This window comes from Halichoerus grypus, chromosome 8 (genome assembly GCF_964656455.1).
Source record: "Halichoerus grypus chromosome 8, mHalGry1.hap1.1, whole genome shotgun sequence".
Classification (NCBI taxonomy): Eukaryota; Metazoa; Chordata; class Mammalia; order Carnivora; family Phocidae; genus Halichoerus; species Halichoerus grypus.
The window spans coordinates 44615915-44636663 of record NC_135719.1 but is presented as its reverse complement, the minus strand read 5'-3'; the positions used below and the strand labels follow the sequence as shown (position 1 = coordinate 44636663).

Here is a 20749-nt window from a genome sequence, read left to right as displayed (position 1 = left end):
AGCCTGGGCCTCCAATCACTGCAGACACAACAAGGGCTGAGTAGTTTTACTCTGGCGTGCCGTGGAGAGTTGGGAGCCAAGCTGCGCTCCCCCGGTGGCAGAGGGCTGACCTGGGATGGCATTGCTGGGGATGGGCCCCAGGGCCCTGCCTGCCCTATGGCCTGGCTGCCTCACCGGCAGTACCAGCACCTGCCCAGTCTCCTCTCCGACTGGACCTAGCCCCTCCTCCAGGCCACACTGTGGCTTTAAACTTGCAGCCGCTGCTCCCTTGGCCTGTAACATATTCTACTGCTGTCCCCCCAGCTTTCTTTTTCAGGTCACTCCATTTTGTAGCACTGCCCCTCACCCCCCCTTTAATCCCCACTGTCAAGTTCCAATACCACCTTGTATATTCTTCTTAGCAGCACATAGAGCATTGTTTTAGTTTACGCACCCTGTTCTTCTTTTAGACTGCAAGCTATCACCGTGATTTGGTTTCATTCATTTAATCCCCAGAATCTAGCCCAGTGTCTGGCACTGTTTGGCAAATGAGAAAAAGAATGGACAGAGGGATGGATGAATGAGTGTTGGCTGGATGGCTGGATGGATACAAGGATGATGGAGTGAAATGATAAAATGGATCAATGTTGAATAGATAGATGGGTGGATAGATGATGGTTGGCTGGCTGGCTGGATGATGCCTGGAAGGAAGGAAGGAAGGAAGGAAGGAAGGAAGGAAGGAAGGAAGGAAGGAAGGAAGAAAGGAAGAAAGGATGGGTGGATGGCTAAATGGGTGGATGGATGATGGCTGGAAGGAAGGAAAGAAGGAAGGATGGATGGATGGATGGAAGGAAGGATGGATGGATGGATGGATGGATGGATGGATAGATGGGTGGATGGATGATGGCTAGAAGGAAGGAAAGAAGGAAGGACGGATGGATGGATGGAAGGAAGGGTGGATGGATGGATGGATGGATAGATGGGTGGATGGATGATGGCTGGAAGGAAGGAAAGAAGGAAGAATGGAAGGAAGGAAGGAAGGAAGGAAGGAAGGAAGGAAGGAAAGAAGGAAGGAAAGAAGGAAGGAAGGAAGGATAGATGGGTGGATGAATAAATGGTTCATCCATTTGATAAGACAGCCAAAGCTACCCTTTTTCATCTGTGGAACTTCTCTTCCCCGGCACAGAGAGAGCCTTGCCCACTGAAGGTTTAAATTACAGCTTCACCGTTATGTTTCCAGAGGATCCTTCTCTTCTTTAGGTCCTCCTAAGCCAGCTCTGAGAGAAGCAAAGCAAGAGTCATTGGCTCCACGTAATGGATGAGGAAGTGAGATACGGAGCTGTGAAGGGTTTTGTTCATGGATGCCCAACTAGTTTAAAGCAGAATGAAAATCAGACCTCTCACTTCTTGATTTCTGGCTCTGAGCCGTGTGAGATGTAGAGAGTACAGGCTGGGAGGCAGGAGAAGCCCCAAACCACGTCAGGCCTCAGCTGGCTCCCTGTAAGGAACAGAACTGAAGTTCACAGACCTGCTGCAGCTCTGGCCGAGGCCCTCCCTGGACCCCCCAGAGACAGGGTGAGCTCTGCCTTCCTAAACAAGCCATGTCTGACTGGAGCCTTCAGTTCCTCAAGGAAGGAAGTGGCTTTGAGAGAAAAAGCAGGAGAGATTGGAAAGATCTAGAAAGCCAGAAAATCTCCTTTGCCCACCCCTGCTGGACAAGGACTGGCTTTGTAAGTCCATGGTGGCACCGTGGAGGCAGGGGGGTACAGCACTTCGCCTTCCTCCTCTAACCTCGAAACTCGAGTTGGCAACGTCAGCCCGCCTGGCCATCCTGGGGGAGGGCAGCCTGAATGTGATATTCTTGAGGACAGGAATATGAATTGGCCATTTTGAATGGCCAATTAGATGAGTAACAGCAATCTCTTATATGTGAAAAGTCCTACTAACTTTTTTCCTATTAATTTTTTATTTTTTAAACTTTATAAAAATATTTTCAGGCTAAAAAAATGTTGCAAAAATGATACAAAGGCATTCCCAAATGTTAACATTTTACATTTGTTTATTTGCTTTATAATTTCTTTTATAATTCTCTCTCCGTGTACATGTGTACGTGTGTATGTATGTACATGTATATGTACATATATGCACATATACATGTGTGTATGTGTGCAAATATATATATACGATATAAAATTTGGGAGTAAATTTAGATATTTTTGCCTCTAAGTACTTCAGCGTGTGTTTATTTAACAAGACATTCTCTTACATAACCACAGTATGGTTGTCAAAATTAGGAAATTCACATTTCCGTAATAGTATCTAATCTATAGACCTCTTCCAGATTTCACCAACTGTCCCACTAATATCCTTCTTCTGACCTAGGATCCCACCTGCATTCGGTTGCCATGTCTCTTTAGTACAGGATCCTTTAACTGGGAGCAGTTTCTTGGCCTTTCTTTGTTTTTCATGACCTTAACATTTTTGCAGAGAATCAGCCAGTTATTTTGCAGCAGCCCTTCGGTATGAGTTTGTCTGATGGTGTTTCCTCCTGATAAGGCTCAGGTTACGCAATGTTGGCAGGCTGACGCAGAGATGATGTGGTCCTTCTCAGTGCGTTGTATCAGGAGGGGCGGGATGATAATTGGTCCCCTCGCTGGTGAGTTTAGCCTTGATCATTTGGCTTAGGTGGGGGTCTGCCAAGTTTCTCCACTGCAAAGTCATTCTCTTTCCCTTCATAAAGTGTTAAGTATCTTGTGAGAAGGTTTCTCAAGACTACATAAATATTTCGTTTCTCATCACACACCTGCTCACCAATTTTAGCATCCACGGACCGTCCTTGCCCGAAGCAGGTATTGCTGTGGTGGTTGCCATAGGTGATTTTCTAATTCCAACATTCCTTCTATATTTACTGGTTGGAATCCTTCTGTAAGTAAGAGGTTTCCCTTCTCCTCATTTACGAATTCATTTATTTATATCAGTTCAGACTCAAGGATTCTTTCTTTACTGTGGGTTATAATCTGTTACTATAATTAATTAATTATACCATTTTATTTTGAAATAATTACAGATTCCCAGGAAGTTGCAAAGATAGCAAGTCCCATGGGCCCTTCACCCAGTCTCTGGATGGTTGTATCTTACATCACTATAGTGCAATGTCAAAACCAGAAACTGACATTGGGGCAATGTCTATGAATACTAAATTCTTGTAATCACTGCAGTTAAGATACAGAACCGCTCTATCACCACAAAGATCGCCCCTGTGCCATTCTCTCATAGTTACACCTCACCTTCCGCCACCATCCTTAATCCCCGGTGACCACTAACTTGTTCTCCATCTCTGTACATTTTTCATTTCCAGAGTGTTCTATAAATGGAATGTTCTTTTTTTTTTTTTTTAAGATTTTATTTATTTATTTGAGAGAGAGAGAATGAGAGAGAGCACATGAGAGGGGGGAGGGTCAGAGGGAGAAGCAGACTCCCTGCCGAGCAGGGAGCCTGATGCGGGACTCGATCCAGGGACTCCAGGATCATGACCTGAGCCGAAGGCAGTCGCTTAACCAACTGAGCCACCCAGGCGCCCTATAAATGGAATGTTCTATACACGGATTGGGTTTCTTCACTCTGCGTACTGTCCTTGAGATCCAACCACATTGTGTGTAGCGACATTTCATTCATTTCCACGGCTGAGCAGTATTCACGGTGTGGATGCACCAAGTTCATTTAACCATTCGCCCGTTGAAGACATGTTGGCCGCTCCTGGTTTGCGGCTATTGCACATAAAGCTGCCCCGAGCAGTCATGCCCAGGCTTTGTGTGGACACGTTTTCATTTCTCAAGGCTAAGGGCACCGGAGTGCAAGTGCCGGGCAATATGGTGGGTGTACGTTTAGACTTTCAAGAGGTCGCCAGATTTCTCTAGAGTGGAGGCGCCACTCCACATTCCCATCGGCACCGGGTGAGGGATCCGTCTCCCTGTGTCCTCGCCAACGTTTGTATTGTCGCTATTTTTAAATTTTGTATTAGCATTCTGGTGAGGAGGCAGCGATATCTCATTGCGGCTTTAATTTGCATTTCCTTAATGGCTAATGATATTGACTGCCGTTGCAGGTGCTTACTTGCCATCCGTCTGTCTTTAGTGAAATGTCTCTTCGTGTCTTTTGCTCACTTTCTAATTGGATTGTTTTCTTTCTTGCTGTTGAGTTTTGAGAGTTCTTTATACATTCTAGATATAAGTCTTTTGTCAGATACGTGGTTTGCAAATATTTCTCCCTCGTTATCTGTTCTCATGCCCAAATTGTCCTCGTTGATTTTTAAAAGCAAGTTATCATGAACTCATCTGACAAACAGTTTTCAAGGCCCTACCATCTGCTGGGTGCTTGTCTGGGAGCTGCAGATAAGACAGATAAGGTAGGGGCTTTTCTCCTGGGGTACTCACGGGCCAGTGTTGGCGTGGAGTAGAGAAAGAAAAACAGATCATTTCAGCCACAGCACAGCCAATGGTGCAAAAAGGCATGGATGTGGTGTGAGGTAACACAGGGGCGTGGAAGACTGGCCAGGGAATGTGGGAAAGTCGGAAGGACGAGTCTCCTCCTGAGTGGCAGGCAATGGACCCTAGGCATTCCGAGCAGAAGCAAGAGAGCTCATGCAGATGTGGTTGAGTAATTCAGAGCTCATGGCGGCCGAGCTAGGAGGCCAGAGGGCACTGTGGGATGCTCTGGGGAATTCCTTGGAGTTGGGTTGGCATCTCGCAAGGTACTCCCTGGTCATGTAACCGTGCACTAGATACTAACTTACCTCAGGCTCAATTTTCTTACAGGCGAAAGGAGTTTCGTAAGTGCCTACCTCCCAGACCCCAGCAGGATTAGAAATAATATACATAACACATCCAGAACAGTGCCAGAGAGATAGAATTAGATGCTTCATAAACACTAGCCGTGGAAAATTCTTTTGGAAAAACAAAGGAAGTTTGAAGATTGGCTTGCAGGAGGGAACCCCGCCAAGGTCCTGCCCCTTCCCAAGGGTCTCTTCCTGGGGCCCATCCCTCCTTGGTTCGTCCTGCCTGAGGGAAAGGGCGAACCTCCTCCCATCTACCTCAGGCCCATCTCCCTGGGCCTGGGACCACACCCTTGCATCTCCCTGGGACCAGGACGATCTCCACGGATTTAGACGTGCTTTTGGTTCCTTTCCAGCAGTGCTTACACCCCCCTGGGCCACCAGGCGATCACCAGGCCTTTCTCTCTGAGCCCCCTTTCCTGGGAGAGTTGTTTCTTATCACTGCCTTCACTTCCTCTCCTCCGCCCCTTCGCTCAGTGTGGTCTGGCTCCCTGCCCCCACCCTAGGGACTTCCCTGGTCAAGATCATCGTGGCCTCTATGACACCAACATGATTCACTCTCTCTCACCCGATTTCCCTGCAGCATTCAAGAAGGTTGACCACTTCCTCCTTCTTGAGAAATTCTTCGGAGGCTTTCAGAGGTGGTGCCCATGCAGGACTTTTCCTGGGGTCCTTGTGGGAGCCTCTTCTGAACTCCTCGGTAGGTTCTGAACCCACTTCTAAGGAGAGGTATCCCCAGGGTTCATCCCTCAGCTCTCTGTCCTTCTCACTCAACATGCTTGCTCCCCTTCCTGGTCCGTCCCTGAGCCCCATCCATGCCTTCTGATAGCTTCTTCAGTTGGAGGTGTGTGTCCTCAGGTCTCTATTTTCCCACCCTCAGGCCTCTCTCCTGAAACCCAGACCACTGGATCCAACTGTCTATTGAATATCTATCTACACCTCAAGCTCAACGTGCGTGAAGTCAAGTCCCCCCCGAACCCTGCCCAGACCGGCTCCTCCTCCCCAGATTCCATCTTCCAAGGAATAGCACCACCATCTTCCAACAGTCAAGAACAGGATGAGAAAGCACAGGGAAAACAATGTTGGAGAGGTGAGTGATAAGTTCAGCGTCCCCTTATGCACCAGGGCAAACTGAGGCAGAGATGCCAGGGAGCCACTGTCAATGTGTGGCTGGAGTTGGGGAGAAGGATCAGGGAAGGAGACGGGATTTGATGATGTTCCAGCTGAGCCAGGGGCAGAGCCACAGGCCCAGCTGGAAACCCCAGCCCCTTTCCCAGGAGCCCCCCCATCCCCCCGCCGCCCACCCCACCGCTGGGGTGTGCTTGCAGGCTCTAGGCTTGAGAGTCAAGAGCGAGAGCGTAATGATCTGCAAGGACAGAGAAGGAAGGAAGGAGGGGTTCTGCTTGGTTAAGCAAGGAGAAAGGAGAGAGCCAAAGGAGAGGGAACTGGGAGGCTGCAAGTAAAAGTAGCTACGGGGGAGGGGGGGTTGGGGAGGTACAGGAGGAAAGGCTAAAACAAGAAGTGAACTTGACGCGTTTCTGTGGTTTGGAAAGAAGAGACTGAACTACCCGCCACCTCACTGTGAATCTGTGAATTTGCTCTTCCTGCCTTAATCTGAGAAGGTGGGGGCCAGGAGCAGGGGGACTACTAATGACAACACTGAGAGAAACAACAACGACAACAAATAAATAGATGAAAACAGCCTCTGACAGGTATAGAGTGGAGAAGGAACATTTGTCAGGCAAACAAACAAAAATACAGGCAAGTGTCTGTCTTGATTGACACTCAACAAACACTAATTGAGAACACACTAGTGCTTAGCACTTGAGATACTTACCACATTTTATCTTCACTGCCATCATGTGCAGTGTGTTTTTATCCCCATTTTACAGATGAGGAAACAGACTCAGAAAGACTACTCAACTTGTCTGTGGTCACCCAGTTAAGAGGGTTGACAGTGTCTGATTCTGATGCCCGTGTTTTTAGTTGTTTTGTCAAGTTTTTCTTACTTCTTTTTTAAAGTTAAAGTTTACAACCATGCAGTTTAAAAAGTTAACTAGTTCTACAAAGTTTATTAAAGAAAACAGCATTCACCAACATCCCTCTTTCATAGATGAGCCCTTGCAACTTTTTAAATGATTTCATCTAATATTTACCTTTATAACTCTATATTACATGCTTGCATTACTCTTTCTTGATATTTCTATTTTAGGCATTATTGATTGACTTTCATTATGGAACAGTGGGTTTTAGCTCTTCCCCTCATACACATACACCTGATACACATGTGCACATCTCCTAGTCTCTGTCCTCCCAGTATAGTCATATAATTTACTTAGATCAATAGTCAGCGCTATCATTATTATGATGAAATAACTACTACTACTTAGAGCTGATTCATGTACTAAACTAAGATTCCTTTCTCTTTCCTGACACCTTTTGTGGGGTTTTTTTTTTTTGGAGTTGATAGTTGCTTTCGTTTTTCCTGTTGCTTGCACAGTTTCCTATTAATTTATTCATTCAACATTCAAAATGGCCATTAGTTTTTCTGAAGAGTTAGACATATCAATGCACATCCATTTTTCTATTTGTTTCAATTTCCATGAGCAGTGTTTCATGGGGTTTTCTTAGCTTCTCCAGTTGAGACTGGCTACCATCTCTGCCTGGGTCATGACTGTCATCCTGGGCTCTCCCATAATCATCATTTGGGGGATTCCCTTTGCATCTATATGTGTTTCATGTTTTCCTCTTTCTTAGTCCACCTCCCCTCCATTTTGGTTGATATCTCCATTTTTCAGTCCTTTTCTGATCAAAGTGTGCAGGAGTAAAATTTTAAACTCTGTGGATCTTTCTCCTTGGGCTATTCTTTTCCCTCAAAGAAGAGACTTCCAGTGTCTTGTCTGGGCAGTGTAAATCCAGATGCAGCTTACTGGGAGCAACTGAGAGAAGCTGGCCATTCCCTCAACATTACGCATACAAATGTTCTCCTATTCCCTGTTTTCAGCGCAGACCTCCACCCTCAGCTGTGCCTCATACACCTCATCCTAGTGCAGAGATTCCCTCTTATCTCCGGGCTTTGGTCATGGGAAGAAAGAGATGGTCGCCTAGCTGTAAGGAACAGCTGGAAGGATCTGGAGTTCTAATTGCCTCTGGGTAAATTGCCTTCACTCAGTAATCTTTATTTTGACCCCCTCTCTTCACTTGCTTCCAGGAGTACCTGATGCTGCCAGTTCCCGAGGCTTTTGAGGGTTGTACTATGTAAATCAATTTGGTTCTTAGCTTTTCCTAATACCAGCTTAGGAGTACTTGGTATTTCTCCTGCTAAGGTGGTTATCACTTCTCTACCTGCTTTCCAGCTTCCAAAATTTTGTGACTCTTGTCTCTTGTCTTGTTTTCCTCATTTTTATGGATTTGTGTCTTTAAGATGCTTGCTTGTGTTCAGTCTCTATCTTTACCTGGGAATCCAAGGCCATTTCTCCCTATACACAAGTATCTAGTGTTCAGAGTGGGCGCGTCTTGTATACATGAGTCAATTCTCAGTCTCAAAAGTTTCTCAGAGAGAAAGGAAATGAGCTTCTTGGTGTGAAATCAACACATTTCCCACACAGGAGTCAAGACACCTGAAACCTAGACTGACTTGCTCATTATCTTCCTGGGCAACCTCGAGCAAGTCATCTCACCATTTTTGCTGAATCTGTGTTCCCATCAGTTACACAATTCAAATGCCACCTGCGACTCTGCATGAAGATAATGAGAATCAAATGAGATGATGGGAGACACAGCTCTCTGCACAGTTTTGGGCACCACACAGATAGCTGAGATTAACATTCCTGGTCTCTAATTCAGGAAGCACCTAGTAGGTACCTGTGCTAGGTCCTCAGGATTCAGGATGAGAAAGCAGGTTCTTTTCCCTGGAGCAACTCATGGCACAGCAGAGGATGCAGAAGAACAAAAAAAAGGGGGGGGGGATTGCAGCATAGTGGGATAAGCAAGGCTGCAGATAGTAGATGAATGCACAGGAGAGGGAGACCAACACTGCTCACTGAGTTGGAGGTCAGAGGAGAGCTTCATTAGGGACTAAGAAGAATTGCACCAGTCAGAAGAGAAGAAGAAGGTGTCCAAGGCAGAAGGACTAGTATGAGCAAAGGAAAGGAAGCAAGAGCAGAGAGCTGCAAGGTCCTGGGATGGGAGCTATGTGGCTAGATTGGGGCTGGCTTGTGCCTGCCATCTATGCTGTGCTCTTTCTCTGTGATCCATAGATGGGGTTGATCCTGGGCAGTGGCATGGTTGAATCTGCTTGAGGGAAGGTCACTTCTGGCAGTGAGATGAAGGGTAGCTTAAAGAAAGGCCAGTTGAGCTCAGAGGTCTATCAAGATGCTGTTCCCATAGTCCAGCAGGAGAGTGATGTGACCTCAAGGGGGGCAGGAGCTGGCGAGATGGACAGGGGACTGTAGGCTTCAAGAGATACTTAAGAGGTCAATCATTAGGACTTGGTAATCAACTGAGAAATATAGGGGATGAGAAAGGTTTAGGAGTCTCAGCTGACTTGGGCATCCAGCTCTGGTGGCTGGCTGGCCAGTGGGGCTGTTCTCCAAGCTACAGGGGTAAAGGAGGAAGAACAGGTTTCCATGTGGACATTTGGAGTGTCACAAGTCTTCATAGCACAAGAGGGGATGACAATGAGGGAGCTGCAAGTGTGAGTCAGGAGAAAGGCTAGAGATAGCAACCACCTGGGCATCAATCATTCAAACATACCCACCACCATCACCACCATCACCATCACCACCATCACCTTCATGACCATCAGCTCCACCATCATCACCATCACCACCATCACCATCGTTATCACCACCACCTTTGTCATGACCATCAACTCCATCACCATCACCACCACCACCTTCATGACCATCAGCTCTACCATCATCACTATCACCACCATCACCATTGTTATCATGACCACTTTCATCATGACCATCAACTCCACCACCATTGTCACCATCACCGCTACATCATCACCACCAACACCATCACTCCCACCACCATCACTGTCACCCCCACCACCATCACCACTGCCCCACCACCATCCTGATCTTTGAAGATTAGTTCCATTACCCCATCTTCCCAGAAATTATTATCTCTTCCAGGACAGGAATCACCGGGGCCCATGCCTGCCGGTGGCAGATATTCAAAAACTATGAATATTATAGTCAACTAGTGACAAGCGGACATTAGTGTCAGAAAAACAGAGTCATTGGCTCTTTGCCCACCTCATCCAGCCTGCCCAGGGTGTCATTTGAGTGGTTTGTGCATCTACCCTCAGCCAAGCTCTGTGTCGGCAGAGACTGAAATCTGCCATCAACTCAGACACATAGACTGGGCCAGGGCCCACCTTCTCAGAGTGGCAAGACTATTGTGCTTCCCCTGCCTGTTTTAATCAGTTGGTACCCGGAACAGAAGTCTCCCACTCAGCTATCTGTCCCTCACCACACTTTTACCCCCTCAGTGCTCTGAACTCGCATCCCCCAGAGAAATCCTCCTTTCTCCACTTCCCATCAGCCCTGCCCTGGACTTCCAGATATCCTGCTGCATAATCTGCTGCTCCCCTCCAGCTTCATCTGGGACCTGGCTGTCCACTGAGGCTACTTCCTCTCACATGGTCCTCCTATGCAAGGCACCTTGGCGGTGGTGTGTTTGTGCAGTGAGCTCCTGGGTCCTCCTAAAGATTCTCTCAGATGCCCCTAGCCAGAATCACACCTCATCCAATAGAAGCATGTTCTCACTTCCCTTTTGGAGTTAGGCATCAACATGCACTAGCTGTGTGACCATGGGCAAGCCAGTCACTTCTCTGAGTCTCAGCTTCTTCATCTGTAAAATGGGAATAATACCTTCTCCTTTTTAGGGCTATCATTGAGCTCGATGACATAGCAAAGGTAAGTCAGCTGGGACATTGCGTGACACATCCTAAGTGTTGGATACATTTGCATTGCCTGTTTCTGTCCCTAACCCGCAGCCTATCACCTCCAGGTTTCGTTTTTACTATTGTTATTTATGGTCTTGTCTAATCTATCCTTATCAGGCACGACATAAGCATTTGAAATGCTTTCAAATCTCCCGTAGCTCTGTACCCATGATAGGTGCTCCATAAATGATGGCTAAATGACTGACTGACGCAGGGGCTGTTCAGCAGGTGCACCTCCTTGCTCATTTGTGCGTTAACCTTAAAGAAATGAGAAGGCACCTCTTAGATCCTTTCGTGCATTCTCCAACCAAATGGCACCGGCGTGGGGGATATCTGCACACTGCTCCCATGGAGTTGTGCAGATCTGGCAGGGCTGGCCAGATTGTAAACGGTGTCGATTACTCAGACGATGAGCTGTTTCCATTGGGCCCATAAATGGGTCTGCACTAATCAGGGGAGGTTTCCCAGAGAAGCTGAGATGAGACCAGCAGTCCTTCCGCAGGCTGCACATTAGAATCACTTGGGGGCTTTAAAGGCCCAATGTCTACAGGCCACACCCAGGCCAATTAAATAAAGACCTCTGGGGGTGGGAGCCAGACATGAGCAATTTTTATAGCTCTCAGGTGACTGACTTGTGCAGCTGAGTTTGAAAACCTCTGGGTTAGAAGCTGGTTTTGGAAGACTGGGGGAACGGGAGGGGTCTGCCGCTGTTGGCTCGGGAGGGGTGATACAGATGCCCGGGGGGGGGTCACTCCCCTTCTCACCCCTGTGGCCTGTATTCTCCTTTACTGTTTTTTTTTTTTCCCCACTCACCTCCAGTTCACTTTCCCCGCCGACGAAACGGAACATTTCCTTCCAGCCCCTGCATTAATAACACCATGTATCCCTGGGGAGATTAGGAGCCTCTCTGTGTTCAGAGCCCCCTCGCTCATCAAAGGCCGAGGGCGCGGGGAGGGGACAGGCAGGATTTACACGGGTAACTCCAATTAAGACAAATGTCAGCTCCCTCTCCGCAGGCTGCTGGGGCTCGAGCCCAGCCCTGGAGCGGGGGCTTGGTGTGGGAGAGCAAGACTGTTTTGCTGTAACTGTCAGGCTCTGACAGAAGCAGCCAGAAGGAAGCAAAAGGAGAGCATGAGCAGGAGGGCAGTCCTGGCGCAGAGACCCTGCTGGGAGGCGGCTCACAGACCCCCACCTCCCCAGCATCATCCCTGGGTCAGAGCGCTGCTTTGGAGGCACAGTGGGGCTGCAGGCCCGTCCTGTGGGGTAACCCTTAGAAGCCTCTTCAAGGCACCCCAGGATTGGCTGTTTGTTTCCCTGAGGCTAATCCAGGACCCCCACCTACTGGAGGGAAGAGCCCCTCCTATGCAAAGTGCAGTCACCTGGGGGATTGCTAGAAATGCAGAGTCTCAGGCCCAGCCAGTCCTCCCAGATAAGAACCTGCGGGTTAACAAGAGCCCCCAGCAATTAGGACACACAGTAAAGGTTGTGAATCTAGACTCCAGGGTAAGACAAAGCTGAGCATGATGAAGACAGGGAGATGCTGTGCGGTCGGGGAGTCTAGGCCTGGCTCTGCCCAAGACCTTCTGGATCGCCTTGGCCGGGTCATTTTGGCACCCAGTTTCCCAGTCTGTACAACAGAGACAAGGATGTCTCCATGGGGGATGAGCAACTCATGGAAATGTAGGTCATTATAGTGATGGAGTTACAAAAAATAGCGAGCATGTATTAGGCACATAAGACGTTCCTGGACTGTGCTAATGGATTACAGAAACGACTCACCTCTCCAATTTCACCCAAGCACTATTATTACCCCCACATACAAATGGGGAAATGGTGGCCCAGGAAGGTAAAATAAATAGCGGATCCAAGTTTATACAGGCAGTAAGGGCTGGAACACGCTGGAACCCATATATGCTTAAGCATCATGCATTCACTGAAGCTTTTCCCCCACCCAGGACCACCCCCTACCCCTGCTCTCCCAAAGGCAAAGAAGGCTTTCCTCTCCTGGGTATCACTGGGCTGCCTCCAAATGGTAGGGATCCCACTGAATTCACCCTATTACCAGCCAGACAGCTGGGTCCCAAGCTCTGTGAGATCCCCCGTGGCCTTGATCCTGGTCACAGCACTCACGTGAGTGATGGGCGGGATGCTGTCCCGTCTTGGCTTCTTTTCTTTCTCACAGAACTTCTTGGGTCAAAAGAGAATAACCGTGTGAGTTCTCTGAAAGCTGCCAAAACAAAGCCATGGTTACAGTGGACCTTAGAATCAAGAGACGAGGGTTCAAAGCCTAATTCCGCTATTTCTTGTGGCCCCAGGCAATTCACTGGATCTCTGTGGGCCTCAGTTTATGCCTCTGTGAAATGGGAATAATAAAACCTGGCTTCCTAACTTTGTTGAAAAGATGGCCTATGGTTTGTTCAGAAGCTCTGGCATAATGTCTGGCACTAGTAGGCACCCAAGAAGGGGACACTTCTCCTCCTTATCATCAGCAGGGGCAGCGGCAAACTCTTCCCTACAAGGGAACCCTGTGGGTAAAAATAGAAAGGTTCTGGTACCAAGGATATCGAGGAGGGGTTAGCTTGAGCTCATTGAGCCAGCAGGCTGTCCTGAGTCTGGGGCGCTCAGCCGTGTGCCCACGGCCGTATGTGGGTGTGGAGTGGGCCTGGGGTTTCGGAAAGCCTTACAACCAGTGGCCACCCAGTTAGCACAACACCAGAGAGCTGCCAAATTATCTGGAGAAACAGAAATTGTTGGGGTTTTATTTAAACCACCTGTGATAGGAAGTACTTCTAGAATTTTGCTTTCACTTTTCTCTGTGATCTTGAATAGAGCGCCCTGAGCCTTTCCATGGCGACTTGCAGTCACACCTATGAGCCGTGCTGTGTGCCCCGTGTTGTGATCCAGGATGGCCTTGGGGGCCCTGGACTGAGCACAGAGCCCCGCACCACCACAGGTGGCCAATAACAGATCGACCCCCGCTCTGCCCTTGCTGTGCCGACAGTTGGGGTGCCGGTTAAAATGGAAACATCTGAGCGGGAAACACAGTAAGACATCGTGGTCCATGACCTTCGAGTGAGAATTGATTTCTTGGATTAACAGCAGGTATTTGGCAAGGCCCCAAGGTGGGACTGGGTCTCAGTTTGAGAAGCAATGAGAAAGGACTTGGCTTTGGGGCTGCATCAGGTGCAGACAGACAGGGACTCAGACCATCTCTGGGGATTTGGTAGTTTAGGAGGGGCCACAGTTAGGATGGCTGAGGGGTCAACTCCCCTTGTCATCACTGAGAACACTCCGGGATCCAGGAGCAGGAAAGGAGTGTGTGCAAGTGGCTACACAGAGCAAAGGCTTCAATGCTGATGGAGGGCCACGAGCCCCTGCTTCCCCCAAGATAACATCCCCGTTGCTCAGCCTCGTACCCGAGGCCCCCTCTTGCTCTATATGGCAGCCTGTGTCTCTGTCTCTATTTTTATCTATACAAATCGTCTTTTTAAGCCAACAGTTCATATGAAGACATGGGAAGCATGTGCATCAAATCTGCAGATGACTCAACGCTGGAGGGGATGAGAGAATTAAGGTTCAAGATGAGCTCGACAGTCGAGAATGCTGGGTCAAAAGCAACCAGATGAAATTTAACATCAATAAATCTAATGTCTTGAATGCCGTTTCCAAAAATCAATTGCACAAGAACAGGATGAGGGAGACCTGGCCTGACTGCAACTCACATAAAAAAGATCAGGAGGTTTTAGTCTGCCTCAAGTTCAACATGAGCCAGCAGAGCGGGGAGGGCAAGGGAACGTGCCACAACATCCTAATGCCTCTGCTGCATTAAGCCTTAGTGATGGGGGCGCAGGGGTGGGAGAGTGGGGCCTGCTGAATGGCTGTGTCAGAGAGCGGACAGTGATGAGAACAAACACTTTACTGAGGACTCAGGACACAGAGGGGTGGACCGGCTTGCCCAAGTTCGCACAGCCAGTGGGTGGTGGATCCATGCCCTTGACCGCTCCACTCCACTGCCTCTCTGTTAGACAACACCTTGTCTACTTTCTCTTCCCCATTTTACAGATGAGGAGACAGGACCGGAAGCGTGAGCACGATTTGTCCACGGTCACCCAGTGCGTGAACTGCAGACTCACCCCTCCTGGGAGCCTCTCTTCAGGACTCTCTTCCTCCACTCCTCCACCGTGCCGGGTGGCTGCCGACCCGGCAGGGTGGCTGAAGTCTTACCCTTGAGGAACCAGAGCCCGTGTCAAATTTTGTGTGGCACTTATGCCACGAGGGGGTCCACCCTGCTTTGCCTATCAGACAGCATGATGCTCAAGATTTAGCTTTTTCTTTGTCCCCTGGAGTCCCATTTGAGGTTAACAATGACCACGCTTAACTGACCCACAGCGGGATATTTACACTGCAGAGAGCAGGAGACCCTATGCCAGCGTCCCCGTTTGTGTTTTTTAAAAACTTGTTTCCTGTGCCACTGCGCATGGCCACACCTCGGGTCTCTACTTCTTTCTCATCTGCCACGACTCACCAGGCTTGCACATTGAACGAGACATAAGCTAAGCGTCTGGTGCGTGCCAGGCACACAACTGGGCCTTTCGCATAGATCATGTCAGCTAAACTCCGCGACAACGCCGCAACGGGGGTTATGACTCTCCTCATCTTACAACGAGGAAGTTGGCTTGATAGGGTTACCAACCCCACCACTTTGCCTGGGACTAAAGGGTCTCCCGGGACGTGGAAACTTGGCATTTCAAATCTGGCCAGTCTTGGACAAACAGGGACAGTTTGGTCACCATGGGCTTAGAGAAGTTAACTACCTTGCCCGAAGTCCCACAGCTAGAGAGTGGCTGCGTATAGACTTAAAATCAAGTTTCCCCGAGACCAAATACATCTTGGTAGAAATGAATGCAAAATAAGAGTCCATAGACTCTGGCCAGTTTTTTCCCCTCTGCTTCAGACTCTTGGAAGACTTGCTTTGCTTATTTCCTCATTTTCAGTTCTGTGTCAGAAAACCAAGTTCCTATATATACGAAACAAGGAGAGGAGTATCTACTTCCTAAGGTTGTTCTGGGCATGGAGTGTTTACAAAGAACAAGAACAGTACCCAGTGTGGCAGGAGTTCAAGAAAACTGCATTCCTTTCCTTTTACCTTGATTTCACTGCCTGGTGAGCTACGCTGAGTCTTAGGGATGAGAAATGGGTGGCGCAGGGCTCCGATCATAGTAAGAAACTCAGCCGACCGCAGCGGTGAGGGGCCCACAAGGGAGGTCCCCCAAGCAATGAAGGAAGGAACCAAGGAAGAAGAGACAGCAGAAGGCAGACAGGGAGGCTGACTCCCAGCCTTCAAAAGGCTATCATGGGAAGTAAGATACTTAAGCCTCAAGGCCTGTCCAGGACTGGGGGCAAAGTTACTGGGAGGCAATTCTGGCTGGCTGTCAGAACTTGGCAATGAGCAGATCAATGGAAGAAGCTTTCTCAGAGGGTGATGAGAGATTGGGTGACCATCTGCCAAGGGATTCTGCAAAGAGCATCCCCACAGCGCATGGGATGCTGGGCTAGATGAGCACTCAGCTGTCTCCACCCCTGGGACCCTCCAGCAGACGCTGGCTCTCTTCCCTACAACTGTAAATATTTGTGCATTCCCAAGTTATAAAGTGGAGCTCTTGGCTTACAAAGGTCAGGACGAAAGGCTTGTTTGGGGAACAGTTTGCTTAGTGTTTCTTTAGGCTGCGTTTCCAAGACTTCTTGTCATCTGTGTTTGGAGTGGACACAAGCTGCAGGATTTTTTCCCCCCGGTAAGGGGAGAATTGTTCAATAGGAAGGGATGCAAATGGAGATCATTCAAGAACGCGGAAGCCAACCAGAAAGGCAAGAACACTTCTCTGCGGCTGTGGTGGTTTGTCAGATCAGCAGACAGGCTCCCACCCTGCCCCTCCTGGTGTAGGTTCAGCCTTGGGGTCTTTTGTCCCAGTGCAGAGGGCTTCCTGGTAGGAGTGGGAGGGATTACCCCCACTCAGGGCAGTGAGACAACACCCCTGGGGTTTGGTCCATCACCTGTTTTACAGAGATGGGGAGATGGAGAAGGGCAGGGAGGGTTATGGGGTAAGTCTGGATTTGATGCTTCTAGCTGGGTGCCACTGAGTTTCAGCTACTTCCTTGGGATCTGGGACAGGGTGAGGGTGGAGCGATGATAAGATCACTCGGTGCTTGGTGGAAATGCAAGCTGGTGCAGCCACTCTGGAAAACAGTATGGAGGTTCCTCAAAAAGTTGAAAATAGAGCTACCATATGATCCAGCAATTGCACTGCTGGGTATTTACCCCAAAGATACAAATGCAGGGATCCGAAGGGGTACGTGCACCCTGATGTTTATAGCAGTAATGTCCACAGTAGCCAAACTGTGGAAAGAGCCAAGATGTCCATCGACAGATGAATGGATAAAGAAGATGTGGTATATATATACAATGGAATATTATGCAGCCATCAAAAGGAATGAGATCTTGCCCTTTGCAACGACGTGGATGGAACTGGAGGGTATTATGCTGAGCGAAATAAGTCAATCAGAGAAAGATATGTATCATATGACCTCACTGATATGAGGAATTCTTAATCTCAGGAAACAAACTGAGGGTTGCTGGAGTGGGGGGTGGGGTGGGAGGGATGGGGTGACTGGGTGATAGACACTGGGGAGGGTATGTGCTCTGGTAAGCACTGTGAATTGTGCAAGACTGTTGAATCTCAGATCTGTACCTCTGAAACAAATAATGCAATATATGTTAAGAAAAAAAAAAAAGAAGATAGCAGTAGGGGAAGAATGAAGGGGGGAAAATCGGAGGGGGAGACGAACATGAGAGACGATGGACTCTGAAAAACAAACTGAGGGTTCTAGAGGGGAGGGGGTGGGAGGATGGGTTAGCCTGGTGATGGGTATTAAAGAGGGCACGTTCTGCATGGAGCACTGGGTGTTATGCACAAACAATGAATCATGGAACACTACATCTAAAACTAATGATGTAATGTATGGTTATTAACATAACAATAAAAAATTTTTTAAAAAAGAATATATTTTGAAAAAAAAAAAATCACTCGGTGCTTGAACTTTGGGAAGGAGTCTTAGTTCCAGTGAGGATCCCAGCATCCTTTTGATCATTGTCTCTTTCCCTCACACTCTGGCTCCTCTACCATGTTGTCATCCTCCTAAAAACACAGATCGGAGCTGGTCACTTTTCCATACCTCTCAAAGGAGCCCCTCCCCACTGTCCATAAACATGCCCTCCTTCCTCACAAGTATGCCCTTTCCCTTGGCCTGGAATCTTCTACCCTTCTCGTGGTGCTTTAGCTTCCATCTGCAAATAGGGCTAAAAATATCTGTCTCATAAGCTTGTTGTGGGGATTCAATGAGTTAATAGAGGTAGAGCCTTTAGAATAGCACCTGGCATTTCAGAATAGATGTTTCTGTTCTTATTTTATTATGATGGCCAACTCCTACTCACCCTGCAAGACCCTGGGTCACCTGCTCTGTGAAGCCTTCCTTGTCCTACCCAGACAAAGCTTTTATTTTCGTTGGCTTTCAGCGTTTGTTTCTTGCTGTTTATTTTGGGGTTCCGTGACATTTACATATTTACTTCTCAGGATATTTTTGTTGTAATTATCAGCCCACGTACTGGTCTCTTCCACAAGATGGGGGGCTCTTTGGAGTGGGCAGGGGCATGCTGTATCCAACTCTATACTTACCGACTTACACAGTCTCTGGCACCTGGCAAGAGCCTCAAAAAATTGTTGTTGCCCAAATGAATAGAAGGATGAAGAAATTAGAAAAACGGTCTGGTGGTCCTGAGACCTGCCCCCGGGGGTGCTTATTACGATGATATTGTTTCAACCTCAAGAGACCCTCCTCCTCTCTGCATCCCCGCGCCCTTCTCCCCTCTCTTCCCCACACTGTTGGACAGACATCTCTTTTCCCACTTCCCTCAAACGTTCTGGATTGGAAAATAGCAATCGTTTAGGAAAATGGGTAATTACCAAGGGCTCAGTCACAGAAAACATGGAACTCATGGAGTCCTAGTGAAATGTCAAGGATTTGATTAGAGCAAGCCCAGTCCCTGGTGACCTGAAGAAAATATGATCTGTTTGTCCTAGAGGGGGAAGAAGGATCACTCTTATTTACAAACCAGCCCGGCTAATCCCTTCTGACAATATGGGAAGTCATTCTGCTCTGCTGAAGCATTATTTCAGGGCTCCCTTAAGGAAGAACTATCTTCTACTCAATTAAAGCAAAGCCTGAACTTGCTCTGACCCCGTCATTGCTCGGCCAGGAAAGCAGGCTCGGCTCCTTCCAGCGGGGTGGCTGCCCGGGCTTTGGGCCGGCCTCTTTTTCATCAGGATGTCTTGAGCATTTATTGGGGTGAGAAACAGGGGAGTGGAAACCATCCCTCTCCCGTTCCCTTCAGCCTGGCCCAGGCTTGGGTGCAAGGAGAGGAAGAGGGTGCTGCAAAATGAAATGAATGGTGCATCCCAGCACAGCGGCCCCTCGGGGCCACCTTTGCCCGCCCAGTTCCATCTGGGCGCCCAGCAGTCAGGATCGATGAACAGCCCCCCAATGGCCCCACGAGGCCCCCGAAAGGCTTTTAAGCCCCCACCTGTCTCACGGGAGAACTCAGCTGCCCCTGTCCTGTTCTATGTAGGTCAGCACCTCCAACTTAGAACCTGCCTGCCAAGTCCTGCCTCTGTCTGCAGGAACGAGCCCTATCGTTATTTAGTGGAGACCAAACCAAGATGCATGATCTCACTGGAAAAGCACACACTCAGAGAATCTCCCCTCCCCCTCTCCCAAGCTCCACCAACTCCTGGGGAATCTGGAGGGAGAGGGCTTGGCCAGGCTGACTGCTATAGGAAGGGGTACATTAGCTGAAATCTTCTGCAGAGGAAAGTGTAATTTTCTTTCTGCTCTTCTCAATTACAAAATAATAAGATTGCTAAAAATCCAATAGTATGAATGTCAATATTGGCAGGGACAGCCACAAGAAATTTAATTGCACAATGCATACCAGTTAAAGATGGTATGAGCTCTTCTCGGCTTTTCTTAATTCTAATTAGGATGAAATTTACTGATCTTACAGACTCACAAACAGAGGCTTGTCACCAGGCCAGGAAGGGGTCCGAACAATGCTGGCTTCCTTTGCTGAGTCCCTGGCCTTTCCTTCTCCCTAAACATCATCTCTGATTGGGGCTTTTAGCTGGTTGTGAACATCAGCTCTTCAGTTTCTTTGCCATGTCAGAGGACCAGATGTTTTTTATTTGAGAGCAAATTGACACATTAAATTACACTGTGCAAACATTAAAGCCAGCCGCGGGTAAACAGGCCGAGATTCATTGAATTTTACGGGTCACAATAATGTTTATGTAATTTAACAAATTCCTGCCCTGCTGCTGAGTCTATCCAAGGAGTATTAATTTAAGAAAGATGGGACCTGCCCAGAAGCTCGCCATCGCCATCCACCCCACCTCTGCCTCTCAGAAACTCGCCAGGTTCTGACGTGGACACGAGGACTCCCCGCGCGGAGTGGGGAACCACTGCTAGGTCTCTCTTTGTCTTCAAGACGTCCCCTATCTGTCCACAAAAACGTAGGAAATACTCTTTGGCACTGGACGTCTGTTGGGTTTGCCTGTCCAGGATCCATGCATCTCTTCTGTTGATAACAGCACTGGGATCTTCCGTCTCATTCCCGGATTCCAAGGCCCCTTTGGGGCAGAACCCACTCCTGCGCCCTACTGATGGGCCCTTGACGCAGGCCTGGCCAATCAGAGCATTTCATCCAGCCCCTGGCTGATGATTGGCTCAGCCATGGAACGTCATCAAACCCAGGCCAATGAGCATCAGCCCCCGCACTGGAGCGGAAACAGGCAGAACCTGGCGCTGTATTTCCACCGGTCTTAGTAAGTGGCAACGTGGAAATCGGGAGCTGCTGGGCACCGTTTGCCCCC

General features: G+C 48.5%; 2 long non-coding RNA genes across 3 annotated transcripts in view; one reads left to right on the top strand and one right to left on the bottom strand.

The window, feature by feature from the left end:
* The window catches only part of LOC144382879 (uncharacterized), a 1041026-nt gene that overhangs the window by 881458 nt on the left and 138819 nt on the right, over nucleotides 1-20749 (bottom strand). The window lies entirely within an intron of this gene.
* On the top strand, nucleotides 5434-17394 carry LOC118549328 (uncharacterized). Of its 2 annotated transcripts, XR_013450143.1 has the most exons (4): nucleotides 5434-5510; nucleotides 5691-5900; nucleotides 13599-13871; nucleotides 14262-17394. It is a non-coding gene; the product is annotated as an uncharacterized LOC118549328 (long non-coding RNA). The 2 variants fall into 2 exon arrangements; XR_004924047.2 differs by lacking the exon at nucleotides 13599-13871 and having other exon boundaries at nucleotides 14832-17394.